The sequence below is a fragment of the Cibotium barometz genome, chromosome 47 (assembly GCF_041138505.1).
Source record: "Cibotium barometz isolate CiBa-2024 chromosome 47, ASM4113850v1, whole genome shotgun sequence".
NCBI classification, from domain to species: Eukaryota; Viridiplantae; Streptophyta; class Polypodiopsida; order Cyatheales; family Cibotiaceae; genus Cibotium; species Cibotium barometz.
This window is the reverse complement of record NC_141092.1, coordinates 34,604,249-34,609,996: the sequence shown is the minus strand read 5'-3', so window position 1 is coordinate 34,609,996 and position 5,748 is coordinate 34,604,249. Positions and strand designations below refer to the sequence as shown.

Sequence of the window (5,748 nt, the reverse complement as noted above, 5' to 3'; positions counted from 1 at the left end):
TCTCTCTCTCTCTCTCTCTCTCTCTCTCTCTCTCTCTCTCTCTCTCTCTCTCTCTCTCCCCCCCCCTCCTAGTGTGTGGTTGCACTCAAGTCACTTGTCAACATTTGGTATCAGAGCTAATGTTGCAGCCCATGGAGCTTCATGCTTCAGAGTCGCCCATCTCGTCGCCTTCTCTAAGCTGCCCCCATCATCGGGGCCAACCAAGCGAAGCTAGTGCCCAGCGAACCATTGTTGCCATAGCCAACTGGGCACAACTATTGCAGCCAACACCACTACCACCAATGGTGGTTCGCCTCCCTATCTAGCACCTTTGTACACTTCATCCCGCCCTGCTCACAACCCCACCTTCATGCGCCTGCCTCTGAGATCAACGCAGCCCTCAGTCTGAGACTACTGCCTCGCCCATAGCTTCTCCTCTAGTTCGGCTCTATTCTTGACTCCTGCTCGTCTCTATTCTCAGCTCCAACTAGGCTTCGTTGTCCCTTGTGTGTTTAAGGAAGAGGGAAGAAGAAGCTCAACTCACATCAGCATTTTACTCACATAGGTACACTTTGAGAGAACAAAGTTTAAGGGAGAGAAATTGCACTACACAATGATAGTGTGATTTGATGTAAAGTCCTCCTTCAAGTACAATACCTTTTTTGGCATAAAGTTCCTCCTAATGACTGTGAGGTGGGATTTCTATCCGAAGGGACTTGAAGGTATGCTAGCCCGCCCCGAATAGTTTGCCTCTATATGGGGAGGAGGTGCAAGGCGGGGAGGGCAACCCCTGGGGCACTCAGCACCCACCACCACGGAACCTCTCCCGCACCCGGCAAGGCCTAACGTGCCTACCCGGTGCATGAGTGCGTTCCTAAGGTGCCTACCATGGGTCCGTGCATCTCAGGAATGCACTCACGCACCGGCTAGGCACGTTAGGCCTTCCCGGGTGCGGGAGAGGTTCCGTGGGTGCCGAGTGCCCCGGGGGTTGCCCTCCCCGCCTTGCACCTCCTCTGTGCACCCTCCTCCGTGCACCTTAGGAACGCACTCACGCACCGGGTAGGCACGTTACGTCTTCCCGGGTGCGGGAGAGGTTTCGTGGGTGCCGAGTGCCCCGGGGGTTGCCCTCCCCGCCTTGCACCTCCTCCCCATATAGAGGCAAACTATTCGGGGCGGGCTAGCATACCCTCAAAAGGCACCAAGTCCCTTCGGATATAAATCCCACCTCATAATGACATCATCGCTCACATCAAACCTAAATAATATCTAGATATTATTCAAACCATTCTAAGAGTGGGTGCACACAGACACACACTCATAAGGAGTATTCACAAACACAAAGACATACACACTTCACAAATAATTCTCTCAGCCCTTATCGCCATATACATGAATTCGTCGAATAGCTACAACCTACACCATTACCTAAAAGCTGTAGAAAATGAGATAGATTATAATTTTAAACATTATAATAAATATATTAAATGCTATAATTTTATAAGATTTTGAATGGATTATGGAAAACTGCAATAGAAGCAAAAGTTAAAACGTATATATATATGTATTTATATTTTAAAAAACTATTTGACATCTTGCTAAAGGGTTGCTTGAGAAAGCACCCTTCATTGATGATGAACAACTTTAAATTTACCCTTGCAAAAATGTTCATTAAACCCAAAAACGTACAAAACGGTGTCAAAAATCAACCCAACCAAGGAATTGCACATCCTCCAAAACAATCAAAGTTATTTAATAAATGCTTACACCACCATCTTACTACATAAGTTTAACATCCTCCAAAACAATTCAATAAATGCTCACACCACCATCTTACACATGTTTGGCCATGCAGTACATAGGTTTGGTCACTTGCATGGCCATGATAAGCATATTCAAGGCACTTAAGATAACATTTCCCAACGTGCCAAAAAATGAGGATTTCCCTGAATCCCTTTAAGTGTATATATATTGTGTTGAAAAGGGGGGATTTTTCAAGGCATGTAATCTAACAAGGAATTTGCACACGCCCTTGAAAAACCTAGGTTATTCAAGGTATGCATGCATCAACATCTTACCTCGGTGTGAGGTTATCAAACAAGTGGTCAAGTTTTTATGGAGACTTGATGAGGAGGTCGTCTTGTAGGGGACCCTAAGTTGCAGGAAACCATTCAATCCAAGGAGGAGATGAGGAAATCTAAAGCTCTAAAATTATGGATTGACAGAAGTAGATATATCTAAGAAGTGCATACTTATAGGAAAAAGAATTGATTATCTACAAGGCACAATCGAATGCAATTATAAAGCACTTTGGCGCCAAGATAACAACTCACAAGACTGTAGTGGAACACTCTACATGAAGATGGTGCCGACTTTAATGATAACTATGATTAGTGCTTGATTTTTCAGTGCCCCTGTGCCAACTTCCAAGTCACATGATGCATCTAAACCCAATACAAACCCTACAACCATTTATGAAATGGGAGTTGGTGTCCATTTATAGATCATTTTCTCAAGACAGTAAATACATCATAGTGAACACTAACTATGAGATAAATTGGCCACTCGTAAGAGATAAAATGCATCATAGTGGACACTGACTATGTGACAAAGTGGCCACTAATGATCCCAAGAAGTAAGTAAATCATAGTGGCCACTAATTATGTGACAAACTCAACCGAGTCAAAAGCAATCCCAACAACGAGAATAGCTTTATGTTCATAACTTGATTTGGTTACTCAGTTGAGATTTTATGATTGGCCATGTCTTAAACAAAAACATTAAAGATAACCAAAGAGTTGATGATTGTTCATTGAAAGCCAATCACTTAAAGCTCAAGATCTAATGGAAACTATTAAGACTTAAGAAAAATAGCTCAAGACCTTCATCCAACTGAGATACAAAGTGCCCTAAAAGGGGAAAATATATAAAGCACCAATCTGGCAACCCTGAGACAAAAGATACTTGCTATAGAAAGAAGAAATATGATCAACCAAGCCCATGACTCCCAATGAAAGTGATGTGCAGAAAAACTAGCAGGCCTAGTCAATATGCAAAGTGCAGAAGGAAGAGACAGATGTAGGATGCAACAAGGATTATCTAAGTGTTATCACCTCAAAAAATGAAAATCTTGGCACAAGGTTTCAACAATCTTCCTCAACCTGCAACACGATTGTATGCTCTCAAGCCTATGAGGGTCGGTTTTAAGTGCTATATTCAAGCCTTGAGACGATGAATACTAATGTACAATTGGACATTAGCTCAAGAGTTCAGGACAAAAGGACCATCACAAGGCTGAAATCATGGCCAAGTAACCTCACAAAGATGAGAGACTGAACTCAGATGATAAGGGCTTTATCAAATGCTTTCCACAATGGTTAGGGATTTAAGGGGATGGCAGGGTCTTGAATGGGAATCATCAACAAGCTTCTACCAATAGTGTTCATTTCTTGAACTGAAGCACCACGGCCGACTAAGAACCAAGCCCAACGAAAAATGAAGAGACCTGCCATAGACTAAAGCCTACACAAGCAAGAGTCCAAAGCAAACTATCTCGTTGGGTGATTTCACACTTCAAAACATGATGTAAATGGCTACAATCTCACAACCAAGACCACCGCTAAAACACCTACACCAGAAGGGTATGCATCTCAAGAGGACCCAAATAGCTTTCATTTGTAAATGCTCTTATTAGAATGTGGCTGATCACCATGGGTAAACTAATGACAAAAGGGTTTCGAAACTCTAGAACCTTATACCGATGCATAGATCTTGCCATCGGACATTTAGATAGAAATCACAATGCAATGCTTCTTTGAAAATCACTTTTTTTTCTTTGAAAAAAGTAGTAGGTTATCAAATTGTTGTGCGGTCGCATCCTCTTTAACCAACGTTTAAACCCAAACATTAGCATGGACCAACCAATGCTACCTCACACTTGAGAGATATACCTAGACGAATACAAGAACATGCCCAAATTCACCTTATAAGAAAGTGCAGTTTATATAACCTCATGGCAATCATCCACAAGAAAATAAACCATCAACTCCACCATGCATAATATAGACTACATACTACAACATCCCCACTAACATCATCAATGCCCAATAGTGGGTGTAGAACTTGGTATTAATATATGCTACCTCACACTTAAGAGGACTTATTACAATGCAACGGGCAACACAACAACATATAAACTTATGAACAGGTCAATAAACTCATGTTATACCCAATGATCATTGCATTTTCAAGCTGATTGTTGGGAAGAGGCTAAGATATTCAATCCAAACTTGCTTTGTTTAATTATCGATGGTTATCAGGAGACTACAAACTATTCTCACATGTACCAAATCCATGTTGTCAAGGTATCAATCCAAATGAGGCCATTCTGTAAATCAAGAGAGGGAAAAGGAACAAGCTTAGGACAATCACAACAAGAAAGTTCTATACAGCTCAAATCAAGCTCTCTGCAACACCAGCTTGCACTCGACTCTCCGCACAGCGAAAGATGCAATCCATCACAGTGTCATAAAGGTTAAAGGTCTGCAGTTTGAGGTTAATTCCACCCTCATGACATGCATGGCAAGAAGACTTCTCTGCCATCCCCACAAGGCCCATACCAAATAAGCAGAAAGCTTGGTATTCCACCACTAGAGTAGCCTTCACATCTTTCTTTAGCTATGTCACAATGATCACCAGCCTGCACCTGAAAAGTTATAAAGCAAGCTTTGTGCAAAACAAGCAAAATTAAATATCAAGAAAACAAAGACAATTTGAAAAATAGATCAAACTCTTGTCCAGAGGTGAATACTTCACAATTATTCATGCCGATTTTGCATTCGACAGCATGCAAAATTGATGCATGTATTCATGCTAGATAACACACACACATACACGTACACACACACATACACATACACATACACACACCCATTATGGAGAAGGTTTTATGATTGTCCACATCGAGCTACTTGTGGGAGAGAACTTCTGAAGGAAAACTGTGTGGTAAGCTACTATCAGAAAACACCCATGCGAGCCACCAGGCTAGAGCGTTGTCAGCGAAACTTCCAAGCATTCATGTGCGCCTCCCATGAGTCAGATGAGCATTTGGGGCATCTCAGCTGGGATTAACGGAGGCAAGGGGAGCTGCCCCATGGAAACATCAGCACCAGCACGTGCCATCGAGACATGCGTAACTTCTGCACGTACCTGTATGTGCAGTGCAGGCTCCCAAACTCACCCGCAACACCATGGCATTCCTACACACACGCTTCTGCAGGGCAGGGTTTGGCGTTCACCACTCAGACAACGAGTTTTGAAACCCACACAGCAACCCCACCTTCTAAGAGGGGCGCTAGGGCTATCTTCAGAAGGTGTTGTCATCCTGGTGGCGTTAACACCTGTTGCGTGCTGCTCCATTTCGTCTTCCCGAACCCCTCACCAGACCTCATATGACGCCGTGAAACCCTAACCCTAACTTGACCGCCCCCCATTTGGGCGGGCACGTCTAAAAGGCCTCCCTTGTTTGAGGGCGGGCATGTACAATCAAACTCCTGTGTGAAAATGAACTATCCTTTAGCAAATCACGATGATGAAAATCAATTAAAAGACGCTACTGTTTACGGAGAGCTTAAGGCTTAATTTGATAATTTAGGGTTTAATAGAACGGGTCCCACCTTCAGTAGATGTGATGCTGCATGATGACGATGGCGTTAAGTGGACATGGCATGCAATGATGACATTTGAATGTATGATGACATGTGTCTATCACTC

The 5,748-nt window shown here is 43.0% G+C and overlaps 1 long non-coding RNA gene and 1 other non-coding gene across 3 annotated transcripts; both read right to left on the bottom strand.

The window, feature by feature from the left end:
- Positions 1-4,188: 4,188 nt before the first annotated feature.
- On the bottom strand, positions 4,189-5,546 carry LOC147611617 (uncharacterized). Of its 2 annotated transcripts, none has more exons than XR_015263775.1 (2): positions 4,906-5,546; positions 4,189-4,701 (listed from the first exon to the last, which is right to left on the bottom strand). It is a non-coding gene; the product is annotated as an uncharacterized LOC147611617 (long non-coding RNA). The 2 variants fall into 2 exon arrangements; XR_015263776.1 differs by having other exon boundaries at positions 4,189-4,681.
- On the bottom strand, positions 4,972-5,103 carry LOC147611618 (small nucleolar RNA snoR83). The gene has a single exon (XR_015263837.1). It is a non-coding gene; the product is annotated as a small nucleolar RNA snoR83 (small nucleolar RNA).
- Positions 5,547-5,748: the final 202 nt, after the last annotated feature.